The 27,054-nt window shown below is 36.7% G+C and overlaps 1 long non-coding RNA gene across 6 annotated transcripts in view; it reads left to right on the forward strand.

Moving 5' to 3' along the window:
- The window catches only part of LOC309659105, a 442,553-nt gene that overhangs the window by 99,017 nt on the left and 316,482 nt on the right, over positions 1 to 27,054 (forward strand). For all 6 annotated transcript variants that reach the window (XR_014262598.1, XR_014262599.1, XR_014262600.1 and 3 more), the window contains exon 5: positions 7,982 to 8,136. This is a non-coding gene — a long non-coding RNA (uncharacterized lncRNA). The remainder of the gene's footprint in view (positions 1 to 7,981; positions 8,137 to 27,054) is intronic.

Here is a 27,054-nt window from a genome sequence, read left to right on the forward strand (position 1 = left end):
CTACAAAATTAGTCTTGCTCATTTCCATTTAGATGAGCGCCTGATTAAAGTACAATGGCACTCTGACTTCTTAATATAAACCTTTACATTTTTTTATAGGAAAGTTTTACACAGTTTAACACAATAAAATTTGATGCCATTCAAGCACTATATATTTGTCTTAGTTCATGTTTTCATTATGATGTGCTTGAGTTCTAAGGTTTGTGTAAGTGTATAAAGATTTCTAGTAACATTTTCCCCAGAATAGTATTTTAATTTTTATAAGGAACTTGAAAATTAATAGTTAGTATATGAGGAGAAACATGTGAAGAATAAAGAGGTGAATAAAGATGAAAAATTAAAAATTGAGGATAATAATGAGGATGTGAACTAAAACACTGGCTGCATTGTCTTCTATGAATAATTTTCCAGACTTTACTGAGTATATCCATGTTTTCTCATTCTTCTCAAACATTGGAAGGGCTTTCTTTCTTTTAAATCTCTCAGTAATTATTCTTGTTATCCTCTACTAGTGACTTATGAAAGAAATTTCTCCTGCCGTTACTTGATTTTCTCTGTTTCCTTAATCTCTTCCTGTGTATTGGATCATCACATCAACATTCAAATATGCTCTAGAATCTCTTACCTCAAATAGAAAAAAAAAAAAAAAGACAGTAAAAATATTAGTTAGATCTCTGAAATAAATGTCTGGTCCAGAAAATAACTTAATGATATGAATTCTGGCACAGACATCACCTTCTTAAGTCCAGAGAAATGTCTTTCTTTTATTTTTTCCTCCTCTAACACATTACTACTGTGCATTGTCTTATTGGAACAAGCTACTAAATCTCTCCAACCCTTCAACGTGTCATTGAATTCATATTCTGCAACTTCCTGTCCCAATAATGTTAATCTCACCATTTCTTTTATCCCTTGTTTGATTATCTAGAAAGTAAAGATAATATCTGTAGCAGACATAAGTGGTTGCCTACCTCACTTTCAATCTCCCTACTTGGTTATTTTGTTCATGTTTTTAATTCTCTCCCATAGGACTCACTGTTAAATCCTGCGTACTCTAAGCTGATCATTAAAATCTTATTCTCTTTGCCAGTGATAGATGTAGGGATGATTACGAAACTTTGATCCTACCCTAAAGATAAAAAATATATTTTAATCATGGTTAAATTTGTATTCATCTTCATTTACATTTGGAGAAGTCTGCTGGAAAGAGTCTGGGGAAAGTTTCCCCTTTAAAAAAGAAAACTCACACAAGAAGAGTTACCCACATTTTCTACTACACGTTCTCATGCTTACACACAGAGTCATAACCATTTTACGCTCATGAAGGGAGGAAGGCTGAGAACAAAGGTGCTGAGGAGGGCGGGTCAGAAAATAACGAAAAGAGCTGGGTTCTTGATGACATCATTCAGCCACTGAATTAAACAACCCTGGGGGTGCCTGACCTTTAGAGTCTTTGCTATATGAGGTAATAAATTTTTCTTACTGAATTGGGATTTTCTATTTTTTTCAGGCAAAAGAATCTTATATAGTGTAGTACTTACCCACAAGTCTGGTGAGATGATTTAATAAGTTAATTCACATATACCACATAGCAGAGAGCTTGGGACATAAAATACTTAAAAATGGAAATTATTACAATTGAATTTTCCCCTCTTCCTCTCCTTCTTCTCCTTCTTCTTCTCATAGTATTAGTATTAGTAATAATTAGTACTGTTTTATTTTACGATTTCATGCGGTCTAAGTAAATTTAATTTCCCCAATAGCAGTACCATGCATCTTTATGAAAGAAAACAAGAAACACTATCAAGCAATTAGATAAACACATAACATTTTCTGTAGTTTAAGAATCATCTTTTGGCTTACAAGATTTTCAAATGTAGGGGATTTTAAATGCCTCCTCCGTTCTTCATTACCTGCTGAGTTATCCATGACCTAAATATATGCCTCATCCTTATATTTTTACCATTAGACTCATATGCCTCCTTCAGGGGTGATGCATTCTACTCAATAATGACAGATAATGATATAAAATTTAAGCAAATAGTAATGTTATAAATGGACCTTAATCATTTCAAATCTTATGTTTCTCACTCAGAAAGGACCAAGCTTTCCAAAATAGTAGTGGACCAGATGGAAGAAATGTAATATTCAAAGGCAAATCTATATACGTTACTTCAGATATATCAAGTAAAGGTAAAAATGGATATTTGTTTCTGAAGAGAGATGAAACACCTTGCTAATTTTCATTAAGTACTTAGTCTTAATGAATTTCACTTAAATCATACGTAATTTTTAAATAGATCTTTATTGGAGTATAGTTGCTTCACAATGCTGTGTTAGTTTCTGCTGTACAACAAAGTGAATCAGCCATATGCATACACGTGTCCCCATATCCCTCTTGAGCCTCCCTCCCATCCTCCCTATCCCACCCCTCTAGGTCATCGCAAAGCACCGAGCTGATCTCCCTGTGCTGTGCTGCTTCTTCCCACTAGCAAACTGTTTTACATTTGGTAGTGTATGTATGTCAATGCTACTCTCAGTTCGCCCCAGCTTTCCCTTCCACCCCAATATCCTCAAGTCCATTCTCTATGTCTACATCTTTATTCCTGCCCTGCCACTAGGTTCATCAGTACCATTTTTTTTTTTTTTAGATTGCATATATGGAATCTGTTCCATATATGCGTTAGCATACGTATTTGTTTTTCTTTTTCTGACTTACTTCACTCTGTATGACAGACTCTAGGTCCATCCACCTCACTACAAATAACTCAGTTTCGTTTCTTTTTATGACTGAGTAATACGCCATTGTCTATAGGTGCCACATCTTCTTTATCCATCTAGGTTAGTTCTATGTCCTGGTTATTGTAAATAGTGCTGCAGTGAACACTGTGGTACATGTCTCTTTTTTGAATTATGCTTTTCTCAGGGTATATGCCCAGTAGTGGGATTGCTGGGTCATATGGTAGTTCTATTTTTAGTTTTTTAAGGAACCTCCACACTGTTCTCCATAGTTGTATCAACTTACATTCCCACCAACAGTGCAGGAGGGTTCCCTTTTCACCACACCCTTTCCAGCATTTATTGTTTCTAGATTTTTTGATAATGGCCATTCTGACCGGTGTGAGGTATCACCTCACTGTAGTTTTGACTTGCATTTCTCTAATAATTAGTGATGTTGAGCATCTTTCCGTGTGCCTCTTGGCCATCTGTATGTCTTCTGGGACCTAATTAAACTTAAAAGCTTTTGCACAGCAAAGGAAACCATAAATAAGATGAAAAGACAACCCTCAGAATGGGAGAAAATATTTGCCAATGAAACAATAGATAAAGGATCAATCTCCTAAATATACAAACAGCTCGTGCAGCTCAATATCAAAAAAAACAAACAATCCAATTAAAAAATGGGCGGAAGACGTAAATAGACATTTCACCAAAGACATAAGTAATTTTTTGATCGACTTGAATGCCGGCTTTATATTCAGAGTGGTCAAGTTCAAATAATTTTTGGGAGAACTGAGCACACATGCAACAAAATGTGAGGACATTAATCGAAATTTAAGGACTATAAACTTTCCAAATAACTCTAACATAAAATCAGTGAAAAAATTTAAGCAATATATAATACTGACATAACTGTTGCTTCAGTCTTCTTGTAAATTAAATAGAAATAACACCGATAAGTAAATTTTCTTATATGGGTTTAATAAAAAATGGTTCTTGAAAACTAAAAAAGAGAAAAATTAAGTACATAATTACATTGGAGTCAAAGTACATTTTATTGTTGTTGTTGTGATAACAGTTGCTAATTTTCAACAATACAGGAATTGTTGCCTAACTATAGTTTTCTTTGTTCCAAATAGATTTTTCAAAGTAAAAATATGACATAAATTTTGCCCATAAGATGATTAGACAAAACTGGCATTGGGATGGAAAGTCATGTGTTTCAAGACCCTTCACACCAAGAGATATTTAGGCATTATTACTTAGATTAATTGAGCTTTTATTAAAGCTAATTTTCTAGTATTCACACTTCAAAATACAGATGGAAATAAAATATATAGTTCTCAGTTTGGCAGGAGTGTACTATACAATTTATAATAAAGTTGATTTATATTAATTGCTAGAAAATTTATGGGCAACAGATTTATTTTAATGGAGTCATTTATGGTCCTAATTTGTTTTATTGATATTAGGATCCGGACATCTTGCTGTTTTAAAAAGATACTCAAGCACAGGGAGATCAGCTCCGTGCTTTGTGACCACCTAGAGGGGTGGGATAGGGACGGGGGAAGGGAGAGGCAAGAGGGAGGGCATCTGGGGCTATATGTATATGTATAGCTGATTCACTTTGATATACAGCAGAAACTAACACAACACTGTAAAGGAATTATACTCCAATAAAGATGTTAAAAAAAAAAAGTTAACAAACAGCAAATTAAAAATGGATGATTTTTTTAATCCATTTACAATTAATTAAATAGTACATTTTGTTTTCTTTTCTTTTTTCTCCTTATGATTGTTGTTTTTCATTGTCGCCCCTATGTCCTTATGCTAATAAATAAAGTTGGTTTCTGCTAAATACAGTATTGAAAATCAAGAAGGAAATACACTATTCTCTTATTCTCCTTTAATTTGAAAATATGTGTATTGGCACCACTATACTGCTTTCAGTTAACGTTAATTTGTGTGTACTTTACATTTTTTTATCAGTCTTGCTAAGGGTTTCTCTTAGTTTCCTGTTGCTGCTGTACCAAATTAACACAATCTTAGTGACTTAAAACACCACAAATTGATTATTTTACAGTTCTGGAGATCACAGTTCAAAATAGGTCTAGCTAAGCTACAGTTAAAATGTTTACAGGACCCCATTCCTTCTGCACATTCTGGGAATCCAGTTTCTTGCCTTTCTCAGCTTCTAGAGGCTCTCCCCAATCCTCAGCTACTGGCCCCCTTCCATACTTACAGCCTGAAATGAAATCATTCTCACTTTGCTTCCACTGTCACATCTCCTTTTCTGACTCCGACACTTCTGCTTCCCTCGTCTACTCTTTTTCAAAATAAGGACCTTTGTGATTACACTGGCTCACCAGGGTAATTCAGGAAACGCTATGGAGATCCTGACTTAACTGCATCTGCAATGTCTCTTTGCCATGTAAGGGAACATATTCCCAGGTTCTGGGAAATAACACTTATACAACTTGGGAGGGGGTATTATTCTACTACTACAGAGTTTATCAATTTTATTAAACTTTCAAAGATTAACGCTTATGGCTTTGTTATTTTTCTCTATTTTATATCTTTGATCTTTGTTCTCATCATTCTACTTTTTATCCTTCTTCTTCCTCTGGGTTTTAAATTTCCCCTTTTCCTTTTTAGAATCTTGAGATGGAGGCTTAGCTGATTGATTTTTTAAACTTTCATATTTAAATGATAAAGTATAGCCAAAGACTGTTTTGCCTCAATCATATAAGTTTTGATAAGGTACATTTCTATTTCCATACTGTCAATAATATATTTTAAATTCCCATTGCATTTTTTTAAACAAGTGTTCATTTAGACACGTACTGCTAATTCTCAAACACATAAGATTATCTCATTATTCTTCGCGAAAGCATTTATTCATTTATGTATGTTCACAGAACATATGATCCTTTGTGACTTATTGAGACTTGTTTTATAGCCCCAAAGACTATGTATTTTAGCTGCCAGATGTAGTATTCTATAAATTTCTGTTAGGTAAGTTAGATAATAATATAGTTTAAAACTTTTATATCTAGAAGAGATACAGCAGAGGAGAAGGGGTTGAGAGGTGGGCAAAATGGGTAAAAGGGATCGACTCTGTGGTGATGGATGATAACTACACTTTTGATGATGATCCCGTTGTGTATTGAATTACAGTGTTGCACACCGGAAACTTTTATAATGGTATACATCAATTTTACTTCAATAAAAAATAAAGCTTTTATAGCATTACTGATTGTTTTGTTTTTAATTATGCGAAAATCCTGTTTGAAATAGCTGTGGTTCATTGTATATTTTTCTGTAACTCCTGTTAATTCTGTCAGTGTTTTAAATGTATGTTGCTTTGTGTTATTACTGGTTATTTTCTAAATTCAGCTTTTTAATCTTTACCTTTTCAAAGTGACTTAAATTATGCCAATTAGCCATTATTGTAAGTAAAATACCATGTATTGTTGTTTTGTCCTTTGTACTTTAGTTGTCACTCATTCTCCTTCTATTATGTGTTATGTATCCACAGTGTAGTTTTTTCTTTAAAGAGTTAGTAACTATTTAATATATTTTATAAATATTATTTTATAGTTAAATTCACAATTTCCCTTTCCGGTGCTCTTCGTTTCTTCCTGCAGATACGTACATCAGTAAATTTGTGCTCATTTTTGTTTGTTTGTTTTGGTTTGGTTTGGTTTTCTTTGTCTTATCTGAAGAGCTATCAACAGTATTCCTTGCAGTCTGGTTCAGCTAGCAACAAATTCTGCCTGTTCTTGTTTATTTGAAAATTTCATTATTTAACCTTAATTTTGGGACAAAATTATTAGTAGAGATAAAGTTTGGGGGTTACACATTTTTCCTATAATTTCATTAAATATATGATTTTATTATCTCTGGCTTCACTTGTTTCTGATGATGTTAGCTCTCATTCTTCTTATTGTTGTGCCAGAATATAATGTATCTTTTTATTTTCTGGTTAAATATTATTTTCATTTATGATGTTTGACTATGATGTGACTTTCTTTGAATGTATTCTATTTGTGTCTTGCAGAATTTTTTAAAAATAAGTTTTTGTTTTTAGAAAACATTTTAGATTTATAGAAAAATTGAAAGGGTAATACAGACAGTTCCCATATACCCAGCCCCGAGTTACATTCTGCACCCATCCTGGATTCCCCTGACCTCTTAAATGATTTTTTAAAATTTGTTTATATTAATATTTACTATTTGAGCTGTAAAGCTCTATGGAATTTTACAAATGCTTAGTGTCATGTATCTGCAATGAAAGTATACAGCATTGTTTTGAAACTCTGAACATATTCCCTGTGTTTCATCATCATTTCTAGCCCTTCTTTAATCTACTGGCCATTACTGATTTACCATGCCTATAGGTTCTGTCATTTCCAGATGTCATATAAGTGGAATAATTCAGTATGTAGACTTTTGCTACTGGCTTCTTTCATTTTACCCTATACATTTAATATTCATCCATATCCTTTCATGGCATTTTAGTTCATTTATTTTTCTTCATTGAAGAATATTGCACTGTTTGAATGTACCACACTTTGTTTATCCATTCATCTGTTTCTCTCTTGATTGTCTTTGTCCCTTGTGAAATACCAGTTGACTGCATTTCTGTGCCTCTCCTTCTGGGCTGTTTCTATGGTTTAATTGATCTATGTGTCTATTCTTGAGCCAATATCATGCTCTCTTGATTACTGTAGCTTTATAGTAATTCTTGAAATCAGGAATTGTTAGCACTACAGCTATGCTGTTAATCTTCTATTATTGTTTTGGCTGTTTTAGGTCTTTCTCCTTTCCACATTAACTTGATATTAGTGTGTCAATATCAAGAAAAGAGCTCACTGGAATTTTGATTGGAATTGCATGGAATATATAGATACAGTTAAGAAGAATAAACATCTTAATAATATTGATTTTTCCAGTCAGTATACACAGAATAACTCTTGATTTATTTAATCTTTGGTTTCTTTTATCAGCATTTTATAGTTTTGCACATATAGTTCCTATACATATTTTGTTAGATTTATATTTAAGTACTTCATTTTTATGGTACAATATACATGGTATGTTTTTTTTTTTTGTTTTTAATATTAACTAGAAATTTATTTATTTTTGGCTGTGGTGGGTTTTTGTTTCTGTGCGAGGGCTTTCTCTAGTTGCGGCAAGCGGGGGCCACTCTTCATCGCGGTGCGCGGGCCTCTCACTGTCGCGGCCTCTCTTGTTGCAGGGCACAGGCTCCAGACGCGCAGGCTCAGTAGTTGTGGCTCACGGGCCCAGTTGCTCCGCGGCACGTGGGATCTTCCCAGACCAGGGCTCGAACCCGTGTCCCCTGCATTGGCAGGCAGATTCTCAACCACTGCACCACCAGGGAAGCCCAACATGGTATGTTTTAATTTCAAATTTCATTGACGTATTAAATGTATGTGTGTTTATATTTATATGTACGGTATATATACAAAATACATATATATGTATGTATAGCATATACACAAAAATATATACTAAACCATGAATCCTGTGACCTTGTTATGGTCCTTTATTATTTCCATAATTTTCCAAAATTATATTTTTCTGCAGAGACAGTCATGTCATCTGCAAGTATAGACAGCTTTATTTAATCCTTTCCAAGCCAAATACTTTCTCTTTTTTTTTTTTTCTTGTTTTAAAGTACTAGCTAAAAATCTCAGTAAAACGGAGAGTAGGAAGAGTAAAAGAGAATATCTTTCCTTTTTTCTGGATTTTAGTGAGAAAGTTTTCAACTTCTTAACATGATATATAAATATTTTTATGTCACGTAATGCTTGTGTCTGGTTTTGGTATTATGGTAATGCTGACCTCATAGAATGAGTTTCCTCAGCTTCTGTTTTCTGGAAGAGATTGTGGTAATTGGCACCCTTTCTTTTGATTTGGTAAAATTCACCGGTGACTATCTGAACTGAAGGTTTCTTTTTTGGAAGGTTTTTGATTATTGATACAATTTTTTTTTTAATAGATATGGGCCTGATCAGATTACCTGTCTCTCCTTGTGCAAGTTTTAAGCATTTGTGTCTGTGAAGAAATCATTCTGTTTCATCTAAATTATAGAGTTCTGCTTGTTGTTCTTTACTGCCTTTTTAACATTCATGAAACAGGTCAGGATGACGTCTCTTTAATTTCTGATACTGGTAATTATTTTTTCTTTTCTTTTCTTTTTCTGTTAACCTGGCTAGAGGTTTATCAGTTTTGCTGGTCTTTTCAAAGAAGTTTTTGGTTTCATTGATTTTCTCTACTAAAGTTTTCTGTTTCAATAACTTATGCTCACATATGTATTATTTCTTTTTACTTTCTGTTTACACTAATATTAAATTGTTCTTCATTCTCTAGTTTCCTGAGGTGGAGCTCAGATTACTGATTATAGATCTTTCTTCTTTCTGAATATATGCACTTAATTTTCCTCTCAGCACTGCTTTCTCTGTATCTACAATTTTTTTAAAATTTTTAATTCTATATAATTGCTTTTTAAAATTCCTCTTGAGACTTTTCTCTGTGATCCACATGAGCTTGAGAAAAATGTATCTTTTATTGTTGTTGAGTGGAGTAGTCTATAAATGCCAATTATATTAGTTTGATTGCTATTACTGTCCAGGTCAAGTCTATCCTTACTGATTCTGTACCTACTTGATCTATCAGTTTTTGCTTCACATATATTGAAAGCTTGATGTCAGATTCCACAACTTTAGGAGTTTTATGTCTTTTTGGAGAATTGATACTTTTATTAATATGTAATGTCCCACCTTTTCCTTGGTATTTTTAATTAAAAAAATTTTTTTTTAACATCTTTATTGGAGTATAATTGCTCTACAATGTTGTGTTAGTTTCTGCTGTATAACAAAGTGAATCAGCTATATGTATACATATATCCCCGTATCTCCTCCCTCTTGCATCTCCCTCCCACCCTCCCTATCCCACCCCTCTAGGTGGTCACAAAGCACCGAGCTGATCTCCCTGTGCTATGCGGCTGCTTCCCACCAGCTATCTGTTTTACATTTGGTAGTGTATGTATGTCCATGACACTCTCTCACTTCGTCTCAGCTTACCCCCACTGGAATGGTTTTGACCCAGAAAGAATGTCACCAATAAACAGTCTCACTATGAAACAAGATAGAGAACAACCCCTCAGGGAGCTGACTGTAAGGCTGGAGGCAAGGCCCCTCCTACACTTTTCTTCACTCCCACATGGAGCAAAAGACTCAGTTATGTGTTTATTCCAAATCTTGTAAAGCAGCACTGGCTGTAGGGGCTAACCCTGCCCTTTGTTTCCAGGTGTCCCAAGCTGATTCTTAAATCAGCTTTGTTGAAATTAATATGCCTACTCCAAAGTTTTTAGTTTAGTATTAACTTCATATGCCTTTCTTATTCCCTTTACATTTTTTGAATTATTGGAATTTATTTTTAGAATAGTTTTGAGCTTGCAGAAAAATTGAGCAGAATGTTCAGAGTTCCCATATACTCCCCCTCCCACTCCTTCCCTTGCCCTCATTATTAACATCTTGCCTTGGTGTGGTAAGCATGTTAAAATTGAACCTACATTGATACATTGTTATAAAATAAAGTCAGTTATTTTAAGGGCTCACATTCTTTGTGATCTACAGTTCTGTGGGTTTTGTCAAAGGCATGATGTTATGTACCCACCATTACCACCACATCATGTGGAATAGTTTTACTGCCCTAAAAATCCTGTCTGCTCTAGCTGTTCATCCTTCCCTCCTCCCCTCCCCAATCCCTGGCAGATTGTTCTTTTTTTCACTGTGAATGTGATAAATTCCAGATTTTCTCCAAATATATTATGGCAGATTATACTCCAACACGTGGAAGGGAAGTATTATCACAGTAGTGTTTTTTCAAATATAATCAGACTGGGTTTATGCCTCTCCTACAAAGATTGATCATAATAAAGTATATTGTCTCTAACACTTGTTCACCTGAGTTTGGATTATATAAGAACTACTGAAATAGGCCACCAATCTTCCAACTCTTGTGCTAGAAAGAGCCTCTTTTTTTTTTTTTTTTTTTTTTTGTCGAAACCATACTAGCCTCTAATGAATTCAGCCAATTAAAGGAACTAAAGGTTTCTTTTCTCATTGTTCCTATGATCTATATCCTCTGTGTGCCTACAAGATGCCAGTATTAAGAGTTCATTCCTTGCATATTCTCTGTCCATCACCACTGCCCTATGCTATGAGGAAGTGCTTCTTCTCCACCCCTCACTTGGGTTACAGAAGGATTAGTCTGTATAACCACTTACTCTAGGCTAAGTGAGGTCTTTGAGTGCCTCATAAGGCCTCTTTAGCCATAGTTCTTGATGCTCTGGACTTATTGGCATGTTCATAGGAGTTTTTGTGGAAATGTAGTTACCTGGAAGTGCTGAGGTGTCTGTTCGCTTGTTTGAAACTTGAGTAACGTAAACACCTTGTTCTTCTGCTTAATCCCCAAGGATTGACATGGGGATGGTTCAATTTCTCCCTTTAGTATATTCAGTAGACTAACGCAGCAATGTGCTGTGTTCTCCTTCAATAGTCCTTGTTGCTCCCATTTACTACCCACATGGTAAGAAAGCTGTCCTACATGTTTATCTCAAACTTACATGGAGAAATTTGAGAAGAGTCAATTAGTAGAACCATCCATAATGCCAACTACTAGTAAGGGTCTATAGAGGCAAACATAGATACATATATCCATATCTGTCTGTCTGTCTATCTATCTATCTATCTATCTATCTATATCTCCTCTGGAAATTTTTTTCCGTGATACATTAGTTGGTGGGAACGAATTTTTCATAGAATATGTAAAGGCCATTCTGTGTGTACATGTTTGTATATATTTCATAATTTTCCATGTATATGTAGATAGAAATCTACACACCAAAGTTCTACTTCATTTATGTAATTATTAAGGTTATTTTTATAATGAAATGTTAAGATTTCAAAGAATTTTTATCTCCTAATTTTCTCCCAAATATTAATTTAATTACATAGGGGAACATGTCATCTAAATTCCTAAATAGTTATATCAATATTGATGCTAATTTTCAACGCTTTTTTCATCAAGTGTATATATTAATAAGATGTGTGAAATTTTTTAATTCTAGTGATAGCTTTAGGTATAGATTTTTTTTTGATTTCTATGTGTGTGGTGTGTTTTATTATATATTAGTCTCTTAAATCAAATAGAAAACAAAAAGTGGAGCTACAAACCAAAGTTACAACAGTATTAGCTTTTCTCATCGCCCGTCTATCTACTTTTGCCAGAGGTCTTTATTTCTTCATAAGGCTTTGAGCTACTGTGCAGGGTCCTTGACTCCAACCTGAAGAACTCCCTGTGGCAGGCGGGTCTGGTGGTTAAGAACTCTCTCAACTCTTGATTAACTGGGAATGTCTTGATTTCTCCCTCATTTTCGAAGGAAAGTTTTGCTAGATATAGGATTCTTGGTTGACGGTTTCTTTCCTTCAACACTTGAAGTACATTGAGCCATGCCATCTGGCCTCCGAGGCTCCTGATGAGAAATCTGCTCATGACCTTCCTGGCAAATCTTCTCTCAGCTTCATAGAACTTTCATAATGTACCTTATCGTGTCTTATGCAGCAGAACATTTTGTATAGTATCGTGAAGTCAGTTAAGTTGCAACATTATTTTGAGACCAGAATTTAAGGAAAAGGAATTGAATATTTCAAGTGTAGAGATTATGAGGTCTTTAAAATTATTACAGATTTTCAAACGAGAAATAAAAAGGCCACTGAAGTATCCTACAGATTTTAATTTATAACAAAGTGAATACCAATGTCTAATAACACACGTAAAGAAAAATTTCTTTGGGATCCTTTTTCCTAAGTGTAAAGGGGCCTTGAACTCAAGAAGTGAGAAAACCCCTGTGGTTTACCCCCAGCTGTGATGCGTCCATTTCTTGCTCTGACCTCAGAGTGCACCACTGTGATGTACTTCACAGAGCCCTGTAAAAGGGGCAGCTGGGCCCAGGTTTTTGGTCCTTAGAGCCCAGGAAGCTGCTTTTGGTGACCTGACGGCCTTGGACCTACAGTTAGCTTGTTTTTTCCTTGTTGCTGCCATTTTGTTGATTTGTTTTTCTCTTTTCTCTACTCTTTTTTATTTTTCTCATTTTTCTTTCTTCTTTGCCTTCTTCTCATTTTTCTCTCTTTATCATTTCTTTTAGTTTTAAATTTTTTCTTCTCAATTTTTTGGTGTGTCTTTTCCATTTCTTCTGCTTTCTTTTCTTCCTTTGTTCTTTTTCTCATTTGTATCTTAATTTTAGTTAGTATTGCTAGATTAGTACAGTTAGCATAGTCAGTACTGTTGGTATAGTTAGCATAGCTGGTGTAGTTAATACTTGATTAGCATAGTTAGTGTAGTTAGTGCTAGTTAGCGCCGTTGGTACAGTTAGCGTAGTTAGCGTTGTTAGTAGAGACAGCACACTTAGCACTGTTAGTACAGTTAGCATTGTTAGTTAGCGTAGTTAGCGTTGCTAGGTAGTGCTGTCAGTCAGTGTAGTTAGCAGGTCACCACGATGCAGGGCCTCACAGCCAACTCTGCTGACAAGGAGGCTCATATTGATGGCTTTGAGATCCTCCGCACCATTGGTGAAGGCACCTTCGGTAAAGTGAAGTTGGCGCGGCACATTCTGACCGGGACACAGGTGGCTCTCAAGGTGGTTAAGAAAAGGCGTCAGAGCGTCGCAAGTGTCCAGGCACTTTTCCGGGAAGTGTGCGGTATGAAGCTCCTGAATCACCCCAATATTGTAAAACTGCTGGGGGCGATTAACACAGAGGAGGCATTTATTCTGGTGATGGAGTACCTCAGTGGGGGGGACATGTACCACTATTTGAAGATCCATGGCCGTATGACAGAGGCGGAGGCCCGAGGCCCGTTCCGGCAGCTGCTCTCCGCCCTGCAGCACTGCCACCAGAGGGGCATCGTGCATCGGGACCTGAAGCCACTGAACCTCCTCTTTGATTCGAACATGAATATCAAACTTGCAGACTTTGGCCTCAGCAACAAGTGTGATGACTCTGGACAAATGGACACAATCTGCGGCACACCCCCTTACTGTGCCCCGGAAATCTTCCTGGGGCAGAGCTACAGCGGCCCTGCGGTGGACGTGTGGAGCCTGGGAGTAGTGCTCTACGCCATGGTAACTGGGTCCCGGCCCTTTGTGGGAAAAGACTTCCAGGAGCTGCGGAAGCAAGTCCTACAAGGGAAATACCACATCCCACCTTATCTGTCTTTGGAGATAAGGGATCTATTACAAAAAATGATTGCCCTCAACCCCAGTGACAGAGGCACCTTACCTGACCTCATGAGGCATGCTTGGTTAAACATGGGCCAGAAGGAGCCACTCCAGCCACCCTGTGAAGAGGACCTGAAGGTGACAACGGTGACGACTCCGGGCTTGACTTGCGACCAGATCCAGGATGCTGGAACAGGCAGTGTGAGCGCCGAGAAACCCCAGGTAGGGGCCTCCATCGTAACTGTGAGGCCCTTCTGTCGCGGGGACCTCAGCGGCAGTGAACTCGAGCCTTCTCCAAGCCCTGTGGTGTCCCCCCTGAAAAGCAGGTGGCTCTACCAGGGAGAAAACGTGCAGCTGCAGGAAGACCAGCAGGCGGGGCAGAAGACCGGTGAGTCTGCCTGTCCCCCACCCAGCCTGCAGTCGAGGACTGCCACCCCCAGCCCAGCCCCCCAGTGTGGCACTGGGACATCCCCCTCCACCAGCAGCATGATTGGAGCCCCAGAGGGAACCAGCTGCCCCCCGGGTGTGTCCAACACTGGAGGGTCCTCCCACACTGGGCAGCCTGAGAGTGTGTCCTCATCCACTCCCTCTGGCCAGAGCCAGAAAAAGCAAGGGGTGGCTAGGAGAATCTGGAACTTTGTTTTGAAACATCTTTGTTGCAAGCTGCCCAGCATGAGGCGTCATAATAAAGTGAGCCCATGTGAACCCCATGCATGACCGAGGCAGGAAGGTCAGGCCGCCACGCTCCCTGGGGCCCGGTGCAGGGGAAGATGAGGGTGTTCTCTGCGCGGCCTTCAGAAGCATCGTATCCAAGACCCTGGCCAGCTCAGAGGATGGTCCGGAGCAGCCCGGGCGACCGAAGGCGAGGCCACCGTGGCTGCAGGTCTGCCCCTCAACCCCCACCTGGGTGAAACTTCAGAGACTGGACTGTCATTCCTGGGTCACGTCTCCCCTCCCCCACTCTTCTGTCTTCCGTGTTGGTGGGGGAGGGGGATAGTTCTTGTTCCAAGGACTCCTTGGTTCTTCCAATTCTAGTTAATAAACTTGATGCTCGGGCTTCCCTGGTGGCGCAGTGGTTGAGAATCTGCCCGCCAATGCAGGGGACACGGGTTCGAGCCCTGGTCTGGGAAGATCCCATGTGCCGCGGAGCAGCTGGGCCCGTGAGCCACAATTACTGAGCCTGTGCATCTGGAGCCTGTGCTCCGCAACAAGAGAGGCCGCGACAGTGAGAGGCCCGCGCACCGCGATGAAGAGTGGCCCCCGCTTGCCACAACTAGAGAAAGCCCTAGCACAGAAACTAAGACCCAACACAGGCATAAATAAATAAATACTTTAAAAAAAAAAAACAAAAAAAACTTGATGCTCCAGAAAGATGTATCACACCCTGCTTTGCATCTGCTGTGATGTATAGTGCTCAGGGAGACACCTAGAAAGACAGAAGCTGAGAGATTGGAGTGTGGATGCAAAAATAGAGTTACTAGCAATGGGAGATGTACAATTTAAACTCAATTAGTGGGGCGCACACTTCCACTCCAGCACAACGCAGTGCTTTACATGTTTACATGGCCCCAAGGTATTATAGGACACATTCCCATTAGCTCTGTTGCTTCTGGGCCGTGCTCAGGAACTAGGTCAATACAGATGCTCCTGGGTGGGGATCCAGCGTCCACGTTGCTCAGTTCCATCCTTTTCCATAAGCCCGAGCTCACCCCCAGCCTCCTCCCCACAAACAGGTGGAGGTCGGCTCACGACTCTCACAATCCTCAGGTTCTTCCAACCTGCTTTCATCCTTGGGGAAAACCAGCCCGTCGTTGGCTTGTCTTTCCCAAAGTTATCATCCTCTTTATTTCTAACGTGGAACACCTACCTCTTTATTCAATTTCAGATTTTATAAAATACTGGAAAAGTCTTTGGCTTTAAGCTGCTTTTTTCTGCTTTCCTACAAGAAATGTCCATTGAGAAAGAAAACAGAAAATCATTACCTAATTGAAATTGTAGGAGCAAATATATGTAGAAAAAATATATATACCTTAATACTGTCCCATTTGTATAGGTATTTCTGATCAGTGCCATTTGTATAGCTTCACTATTAATTGTCAATTCCTTTGGGGTAACCTGGAGTCCCTACTGAAATGCAAACATTCTCTGAGAAAACAGCACTGCTATTACCACTTAACTATGCTTTAAGGTAAATTAATTTGTCAGCTTTGTTGGTCTGGCCACTGACAGTCACTAGACTGCAGCTCGTTAAGATTGGTTATAAAATGTGTTTTGCTGGAGGGCGGGGGAGAGGAAGTTTCTGAGCCCAGTTGATATTCTCAGACGAATTCACAGTGTGGTCTTGGGGGCTGTTCCTGTCTCTGGAATAGAAGCGGCCAGAGAGTGAAGAATTACAAGAACATTTACTTCCTTCATTTCCTCTTTAGTTCTAAATACATCTCAATTTCCAAAAATAAAAGGCTATGTAATATATTTCCAGTTTTTCTTTATTAATAGGATCAGTAAATAATTAATAAAAGCAAATTAAAAGTGAACTTGTCACAAAGGGAACAATCCTTTGTCTGACATTAGTGAACAGCCTGGTTTTTAATATAAAATATTTTATAAAGGCAAATTATGCTGAGTTGCACTCAGGGTAATTAACTTTTCAGATGCAGTAGCTTTAAACTATTTATGTTGCTTGAAAATAATCACTTGTAAGCAATTTGTTTCAATTTTATAAACTAGGGCCAGTTATTATAGGTATTACAGAAGCAGTAATTGCTATTCAGCAGGGTGACGCTTTGCTCTGTCCTCTCAGCGACTCCTGGTTGGAGATACGGGGGCCCAGGACGACGGTAGGGAATTTGTAGCTGCTTTGCTTTTAACATCATTGTGTGAAGGCTGCAAGAGACTAGCTTATAAACTATGAGAGTCAGGCAAAGAGTTTGAACCTACACTATAAAATCCTGTAGTTCTACCCTCTTTACAATATCTGGCAAATCATTCATTTCACTAGGTTTATAGAGAGCCATTTAGTAAAATGAAATGGGTATCCTATGGGTAAAGATTTAATGTCTAGTGCAATCTAGGGCATTATAGTGCTACCTTCCAGCTCTTCTCTCCCAGTGTCTTATACTGGAGGTAGTGATGTGCACATATCTATTCATAGTTCCTCATTCCAATGAACTGTAAGGTCTTGAAATTGAAGGCATGACTTAGCAAAACTTTTTTCAAGGAGCAGGCACACAGCATATGAGTGCTGATTACATTTCATAGTTAAATTCGTTTTTTTTCCTAATATAAACATTGAATTTCTCCTTAGCTGTCATACTAAGAAGACCTTGCAACTCACAAGATTTGACAAATAACTCACCTCTTTGATTACATGTTTATTTGCATATTACTTTTTACCTGATATGAGAAAGAACACAGCTAAATACAGTTGTACTGGGAGTTTTGTACACATGTGGAGGGATGAAAGAGAAAGGGTGTCGCTAACAATGGATTCTGACAGCAAGAGGGAGGCAGGAGGTCCTTAAGGACAATCCCTATTATTAGTTAGTGGTGGAGCTGAGGGGGGTCTGTATTCCAGTGATGTTTGTTTTTGTTCTGTTTTTATCCTCATAATTGTGTATCTGAGCAGCAACCCCCTGATTGGTTTTGTATTGGTTATTAATTATTTACTAATTACTAATTATTAATACAACCCCTGTATATATTTTGTAAAATTTATCTATATTTTATAAAACATATTTTATGTTATTTATAAGATAAAACTTTTTGTAATCTTGTAAAAAACATTAGCAAGGGTTAAAATGATCATCCAATTTTTTTTCTCTATAGTAAATATAACAGGGACTTTTGGAAGAAAGAACCATTTTAATGTGTGTAATCTTCCTAAACTGTATATGTGGGAATCCATATGAAAATGCCAGGCTGGCCAAACTTACTAGATACATAAATACATACTCGTTAAAATGTTGAATGATGGTTCAAAATCATGGCTCAGTTTGGAACCATGACTAGAAAGAGCTAGGAGAATGGCAGTTAGATAAATACTTAGTATTTCTAAAGGGATGTGGGACACAGTACCTCTTAAACATGGCATGCCCAAGAGTCACATGAAAAGGAATTGTAGTAAAGGGGTTTTGACTTTTCAGTTCTCATTCAAGATTATAAACCAACTCTGGAATCATATGTGAACCATACCTAATCCTTGCTTGTTGCTCAACCTATTGTGTCTCACTCTGAGAAGCAGATTTCAGAGGGACAAAGGGAAAGAAGTTTGCAACACTAGGCCTATGAATTAAGCCCTGCTTAGTTCTCCTCTTTGATTTTACTGTGTACTGATATAGTATACGTCAAAGCATTTTATATAATCTGCACACCAAATAATTCACACTGAAATGTAGTTATGGCACTAAAAATATCTTGCCAAAAGCCATTCTCCACAGAAGAGGAGTGAATGTGTGTTCCCAAACTTAACTTAAAGTGATAACCTTATAAAATCCTTTGAATATCGGATGTGACTGGTGTGTAAACTAGATAGTGTCCTATTCAAAGATGCTTCAGGGTGTTTCCTGAAATAGATGTACTTATTTGGATTGGCTGTATTTTCTGTCACTCCCTGTCTGAATTACAGGAAGCGCTTGATCGTTAGGTGACCTGATTTGACCCCAGTTCCTCTCCCACAACTTCTCTATATGGTAGCCAGAATTGTCATTAACAAACAGAAGTTCAGTCTTTCTAAATTAGCTCCCATTTCACTCTGAATATAAACCAAACTCTTCAAAATGACTTAAAAGCCCCACATGATTACCCCTCCCTTAGTTCTCAGACATCTCACATCACTGAGATGCAGCGGGAGCTCCGGTTCACCTTCTGCTTCTCCGGTGACACTAGCTTCATAGCTTTCTCCAAACATACCAGACAAGTTCCGCATTTAGGATTTTGCTCTGACTCTGAATGGGTCAATTTTCCCCAGATATCTTCATGGGTGAAGTCCCTCACTTCTTCAAATTTTTGGCTCAACTATCACCAAAAGGAGGTCTACCCATACCAGCCTAAGTAAAAGTATAATCCACCCCCAGGCCCCGCCTACAATTGAAAACCCTTTCCTTGTTCTTTCATTCCATAAGGCTCATTGCCTTTTAATGTAAAATATCATTTATGTGTCCATGTTTATCATTATCTGCTGCCCCATCGCTTCTAGAATATAAGCTCCACAAAGGCAGGCATCTTTGTTTGATTCACTAAAGTATCTTTGGAAAGTGAAATAAAACCTGGCTCATTGTGGGCCATCAATACATTTTTTTTTTTTAAGTTGAATTAAGTGAAAAGGAGACAGGAACAAATCATGTTTTGGCCTACATGTAAATGATAGCATTAAATTGTCAATTGTCCTTGGAAACAATTGGAGAAAAGTTAGAAAATCTTTTTTTTCCCCCCTTTAAAAATCAGCAAATTGTATAGAATTGAGAATTTACCTTGGAGCAATTTAGAATCCATGTGTTGTTTGAATTTTGACTAAGCAATGTCTTTAAGTTCACCAAATTAATCAAGCAAACAAACCTGAGTCTAAATGCAGACTTCCTTACGAAGTACATATTAAATGATCTTACAAGTATAGGAGGGAACTGCTCCCAGGAGTGGGGTTGACCGGTGTCAGAAGCTAATAAAGGTTTGAATATTAAAATAAATAGAATTAAATTAAATTCAGCATTAATGATCATGAACAATGAAGTAAGTTTCCAATGCTATATATCAGAAAGACCTTCATAAGAAAAAATGTCATTTGATTAGTTTCAATAAGCTTTATTATGCTCAACAAATCAAGGGATGATCTACTTAATTTTTCATATTAAAAGTTTGTAATTTTCATCTAGTTTAATGTTCACAGGCTTTCAGAATTTTTGTTCACTTGATATTTTTTAATTAAATCCTTAGGTTGTGAAGTTTTTCCCTTAAAGTAAAATCTTCCTTGCATTTTACAAATAAAAGTTACCTGTTGCAATATTCAAATAACATATATTATGCCTCTGCTCCATCAGCATATTGACAGATTTGCTGCTGAGACATAATGGGTTGTTCTCTTGGTTAAGTCTTAAACTATACTGAGTATTACATATGAAAAACTGCAAGTAGTGATTTGATAGAATGTCCTCACCTTCTTTTTCCTGTCCTTTATGTTTCATTATGAGGAATTGAAATATAACCCTAAGCAAGACCCCGTTGCAAAATCATTCCTTTCCCTTTTGAGTAATGATTTTCTGGTAGTGAAAATGTGAAATAATGAAAAGGTTAGAATATGCTTTAATTCATTCTTGCAAAGGTTATGATTACATCATTATTTGGGTCAAAATCAAATCATTGCTTCCATTCTTCATATGTTAGACAGATTAGTGTCAGATAAGTACAGCATAGTATTTGTGTCAACACTTAAGGATAATATGTTATTGTAAACCTTTATTAATCTTAATGACTTTCAAATGTACCTCGTGCTTGAATATTTATTTCTTTAAATGTCAACTCACCTTTTAAGCTATTGCTCATGTAAAACAAAAAGCAATCTACCTAGACTCAGGAAATGTTTCTCATGTGGCTGTTTAAACATAGCAACCAGGATGTAAAGAGTTTGAAAATCAATTACATGCTTTCAGAATCTAATCAGCAACACTTGATTGGAAGTATCAACCCACAAGTACGGAAAAAGGAAATCGCTTCAATAAACGTCACTGATATTTCCTAGCATTTTGTACTTCGGTACCAACAGGAAACTAAGAAATGTTGCTAGGATGTTAGCGTCAAATGTTTCAGCCTTCATGACCATTCATTTTAAATATATTTAATTCATTCAAACAAGTAAGGATTAGCGTCATAGTAAACTGTCACCAGTCTATGAATAAGCAAGTACACCTATGTCTCTTACCCCCCTGGGACAATTACACCCTCTACATGGGTCTGTATTATTATCTCTGAAACTTTCCAGTTGCATTACTGTCACCCATGTGCTTGAAAATCCAGGTTTACTGTCAAACCATAATAATACAAAGAGATTTAATCTTTTGAACTGTAAAATATATTAAATCTAATAATAGGCATGAAGAAAAAAATCCACACCACATGTCAATTAAAACTTCCTAATTTGAACATATGTATGGTACATTTCTATTAAATTTTTGTTTGTTTTCTCAAAGGATTATTATGTTCTGTATACTTAAATCTAAAATGTTGCTATCTCACAGTCTTAATAAATAATACTCTATGGCTCCTTATTAACTTTAAATGATTTTTAAATTTTAAAACTGATTAAATGTTTAATTTTATTTTTATTACTATTTTTTATCCTGGAGGGACACTTGAGAAACTGGTCAAGTCTCAGAAAATCTCTATGTTAAAAAAAAAAAATCTCTATAGAACACTATACATAAGAATGATTAGTAATTGTAGATATCATAGCCTGCAAATAATTTTCAGTGATCTTTTAATTAGACAACATTTTCCTCTAGGTCTGTTTATTTTGGCCAATGCATAAATTCTAGTTTTATATTTAGTTTTCTCTTCTCTTCCCACAAAGAACACCGACTCTAATGAAAATTATTAATGTAGGAATAGGAAATTGCAGCTTCTTCCTCCCTTTTTTCGTTAAAAAAGCTCTGCTCGATACTGTTTCTTTATCTAACTAGGCCTAGATATAACAAATTACTACTATACGATATTCTAGTGAGGTATGTTTTCTGGCATATAACATGTAAAATAGTAGGGCTTTTTGGCTTGATGTAGTTCAGTGATTTAAGTTGAATAAAGAAAAGGTGGATATATTTTCTGGAAAAATAAATATATAAAAAGCAGATACTAGAGGGGAGTTAACACTTAGAAACAGAGAAAACCACAGGGTAAAAGGTGAGTTTCTCATTTGTTTTGCTTTTAGCCTGAGACTACTCCAGAGTTACATCTGACAGGGAGGCTAAAGCTTCAATAGAAATCAGCCTCATTCTTGTGGAGAACTAGAAGACAGAGTTCAGGGCAGTCATAGCTTCTGGAATCTGAAGGTGAAAATGGCAGAAAGTACAGAGTTAGGGAGGAGAAGCCCCAAACTCTGTGTATAAATTTTACCCAAATATCTGACTGACCCCTGAACCAGACAAGCATGGGACTGACTTCAAAAAAGCCAGCTACAGCTCAAAGAAGAGAACGTAAATTTAGCTGCCTCCCATTTCAAAGCAACCATTCAAAGCAAATGGATTTCAAAGCAACCATTTTAACTACTCATCACAATATTCTTCTTCTTCTCTCCAAGTCACATTTTGAGGCTGAGAAGATTCAGAGAAAGGAACCCTTCTTAATCATATACTTGTATTTAAAGGAAGGGGGAAAAAACTGCACAATTTTGTTGGTCAGATCTTCCAGTTGGCTTACAAGTCGTCTTTTTTTTTTTTTTTTCACACACACACAGTATATTTTATTTTTACAAGAGATAAATAGACTGACACCAAGCATTGTACATGGATGACCACAACAAAAGCAACAATGATTGCAATTACCCTACATGAAACACACTCATACTATGTCATAATATTGACGTTCAGTCCAGTAATCCTCCACTGTAACAGCTCCTTTACTTTGCAGTGAAAATTGATTTGTATATTCTTTGCCTCTGAGTCCTTGTGGGATTTTTTTTTTTTTTTAATTCAGACAGAAAGTCACAAAAATTATACTCATCCTCATCAGTTCACTCAGTCCCATGTAATTAATTGTTTTTTTTCATCTTGATCTTTTGTTAGCACTTTTATGTGTTCATCAGTTTTTCATCAGAGTTCTGAAAATGCTTATTCATTCAGTTCAGCAGTACAGTCAGTGACCAGAAACCTGCACTTCTCAGAGTCTTTTCCATGAATTTCTTGAAGATGAAACCCTTTTATAGGAACATATTTGCAAAATCATCAGAGTACACCCAGAACTGTCTGTAAATGACAAAAGACTTAAAAATGACCACAGTAAAAGATTTGATGAAAGTTCATAATAATGCAGTTGACAAGAAAATTAGTTATTTCTGAGATATACATTTTAAAGTAATAACTAGGATTATGACTTATAACATTATACCAGAACATATAAGATTTTTAGAAGTTTCATGTAATGTCTGGAACATTTATATTAACATATTTCCATACATATTTCCATACAAATACAAATATAAGATTTTTAGAAATTTCATGTAATGTCTGGAACATTTATATTAACATATTTCCATACATATTTCCATACAAATACAAATATAAGATTTTTAGAAATTTCATGTAATGTCTGAAACATTTATATTAACATATTTCCATACAAATAACCCAATGAAAGTTTAGTATTAGTTGTATTGTTTGTTTTTTTATACTGCAGGTTCTTATTAGGCATCAATTTTATACACATCAGTGTATACATGTCAATCCCAATCGCCCAATTCAGCACACCACCATCCCCACCTCACCGCAGTTTTCCCCCCTTGGCGTCCATATGTCCATTCTCTACATCTGTGTCTCAACTTCTGCCCTGCAAACTGGCTCATCTGTACCACTTTTCTAGGTTCCACATACATGCATTAATATATGATATTTGTTTTTCTCTTTTTGACTTACTTCACTCTGTATGACAGTCTCTAGATCCATCCACGTCTCAACAAATGACTCAATTTTGTTCCTTTTTATGGCTGAGTAATATTCCATTGTATATATGTACCACAACTTCTTTATCCATTCGTCTGTTGATGGGCATTTAGGTTGCTTCCATGACCTGGCTATTGTAAATAGTGCTGCAATGAACATTCGGGTGCATGTGTCCTTTTGAATTACGGTTTTCTCTGGGTATATGCCCAGTAGTGGGATTGCTGGGTCATATGGTAATTCTATGTTTAGCTTTTTAAGGAACCTCCATATTGTTCTCCATAGGGCCTGTATCAATTTACATTCCCACCAACAGTGCAAGAGGGTTCCCTTTTCTCCACACCCTCTCCAGCATTTGTTGTTTGTAGATTTTCTGATGATGCCCATTCTAACAGGAGTGAGGTGATACCTCATTGTAGTTTTGATTTGCATTTCTCTAATAATTAGTGACGTTGAGCATCTTTTCATGTGCTTCGTGGCCGTCTGTATGTCTTCTTTGGAGAAATGTCTATTTAGGTCTTCTGCCCATTTTTGGATTGGGGTGTTTGTTTCTTTGATATTGAGCTGAATGAGCTGTTTATATATTTTGGAGATTAATCCTTTGTCCGTTGATGCATTTGCAAATATTTTCTCCCATTCTGAGGGTTGTCTTTTCGTCTTGTTTATGGTTTCCTTTGCTGTGCAAAAGCTTTGAAGTTTCATTAGGTCCCACTTGTTTATTTTTGTTTTTATTTCCATTACTCTAGGAGGCGGATCAAAAAAGATCTTGCTGTGATTTATGTCAAAGAGTGTTCTTCCTATGTTTTCCTCTAAGAGTTTTATAGTGTCCAGTCTTACATTTAGGTCTCGAATCCATTTTGAGTTTATTTTTGTGTATGGTGTTAGGGAGTATTCTAATTTCATTCTTTTACATGTGGCTGTCCAGTTTTCCCAGCACCGCTTATTGAAGAGACTGTCTTTTCTCCATTGTATATCTTTGCCTCCTTTGTCATAGATTAGTTGACCATAGGTGCGTGGGTTAATCTCTGGGCTTTCTATCTTGTTCCATTGATCTATGTTTCTGTTTTTGTGGCAGTACCATATTGTCTTGATTACTGTAGCTTTGTAGTATAGTCTGAAGTCAGGGAGTCTGATTCCTCCAGCTCCATTTTTTTGCCTCAAGACTGCTTTGGCTATTCGGGGTCTTTTGTGTCTCCATACAAATTTTAAGATGATTTGTTCTAGCTCCGTAAAAAATGCCATTGGTAATTTGATAGGGATTGCATTGAATCTGTAGATTGCTTTGGGTAGTATACTCATTTTCACAATGTTGATTCTTCCAATCCAAGAACATGGTATATCTCTCCATCTGTTGGTATCATCTTTAATTTCTTTCATCAGTGTCTTATAGTTTTCTGCATACAGGTCTTTTGTCTCCCTAGGTAGGTTTATTCCTAGGTATTTTATTCTTTTTGTTGCAATGGTAAATGGGAGTGTTTCCATAATTTCTCTTTCAGATTTGTCATCATTAGTGTATAGGAATGCAAGAGATTTCTGTGCATTAATTTTGTATCCTGCAACTTTACCATATTCATTAATTAGCTCTAGCAGTTTTCTGGTGGCAGTTTTAGGATTCTCTATGTATAGTATCATGTCATCCGCAAACAGTGACAGTTTTACTTCTTCTTTTCCAATTTGTATTCCTTTTATTTCTTTTTCTTCTCTGATTGCCGTGGCTAGGACTTCCAGAACTATGTTGAATAATAGTGGTGAGAGTGGACATCCTTGTCTCGTTCCTGATCTTAGAGGAAATGCTTTCAGTTTTTCACCATTGAGAATGATGTTTGCTGTGGGTTTGTCATATATGGCCTTTATTATGTTGAGGTAGGTTCCCTCTATGCCCACTTTCTGGAGAGTTTTTATCAGAAATGGGTGTTGAATTTTGTCAAAAGCTTTTTCTGCATCTATTGAGATGATCATATGGTTTTTATTCTTCAATTTGTTAATATGGTGTATCACATTGATTGATTTGCGTATATTGAAGAATCCTTGCATCCCTGGGATAAATCCCACTTGATCGTGGTGTATGATCCTTTTAATGTGTTGTTGGATTCTGGTTGCTAGTATTTTGTTGAGGATTTTTGCATCTATATTCATCAGTGATATTGGTCTGTAATTTTCTTTTTTTGTAGTGTCTTTGTCTGGTTTTGGTATCAGGGTGATGGTGGCCTCATAGAATGAGTTTGGGAGTGTTCCTTCCTCTGCAATTTTTTGGAAGAGTTTGAGAAGGATGGGTGTTAGCTCTTCTCTAAATGTTTGATAGAATTCACCTGTGAAGCCATCTGGTCCTGGACTTTTGTTTGTTGGAAGATTTTTAATCACAGTTTCAATTTCATTACTTGTGATTGGTCTGTTCATATTTTCTGTTTCTTCCTGATTCAGTCTTGGAAGGTTATACCTTTCTAAGAATTTGTCCATTTCTTCCAGGTTGTCCACTTTATTGGCATAAAGTTGCTTATAGTAGTCTCTTAGGATGCTTTGTATTTCTGCAGTGTCTGTTGTAACTTCTCCTTTTTCATTTCTGATTTGATTGATTTGAGTCCTCTCCCTCTTTTTCTTGATGAGTCTGGCTAATGGCTTATCAATTTTGTTTATCTTCTCAAAGAACCAACTTTTAGTTTTATTGATCTTTGCTATTGTTTTCTTTGTTTCTATTTCATTTATTTCTGCTCTGATCTTTATGATTTCTTTCCTTCTGCTAACTTTGGGTTTTGTTTGTTCTTCTTTCTCTAGTTTCTTTAGGTGTAAGGTTAGATTGTTTACTTGAGATTTTTCTTGTTTCTTTAGGTAGGCTTGTATAGCTATAAACTTCCCTCTTAGAACCGCTTTTGCTGCATCCCATAGGTTTTGGGTGGTCGTGTTTTCATTGTCATTTGTCTCTAGGTATTTTTTGATTTCCTCTTTGATTTCTTCAGTGATCTCTTGGTTATTTAGTAACGTATTGTTTAGCCTCCATGTGTTTGTCTTTTTTACGTTTTTTTCCCTGTAATTCATTTCTAATCTCATAGCGTTGTGGTCAGAAAAGATGCTTGGTATGATTTCAATTTTCTTAAATTTACTGAGGCTTGATTTGTGACCCAAGATGTGATCTATCCTGGAGAATGTTCCGTGCGCACTTGAGAAGAACGTGTAATCTGCTGATTTTGGATGGAATGTCCTATATATATATATCAATTAAATCTATCTGGTCTATTGTGTCATTTAAAGCTTCTGTTTCCTTATTTATTTTCATTTTGGATGATCTGTCCATTGGTGTAAGTGAAGTGTTAAAGTCCCCCACTATTATTGTGTCACTGTCGATTTCCTCTTTTATAGCTGTTAGCAGTTGCCTTATGTATTGAGGTGCTCCTA

The sequence above is a fragment of the Balaenoptera physalus genome (assembly GCF_965194825.1).
Source record: "Balaenoptera physalus genome assembly, contig: SUPER_3_unloc_7, whole genome shotgun sequence".
NCBI classification, from domain to species: Eukaryota; Metazoa; Chordata; class Mammalia; order Artiodactyla; family Balaenopteridae; genus Balaenoptera; species Balaenoptera physalus.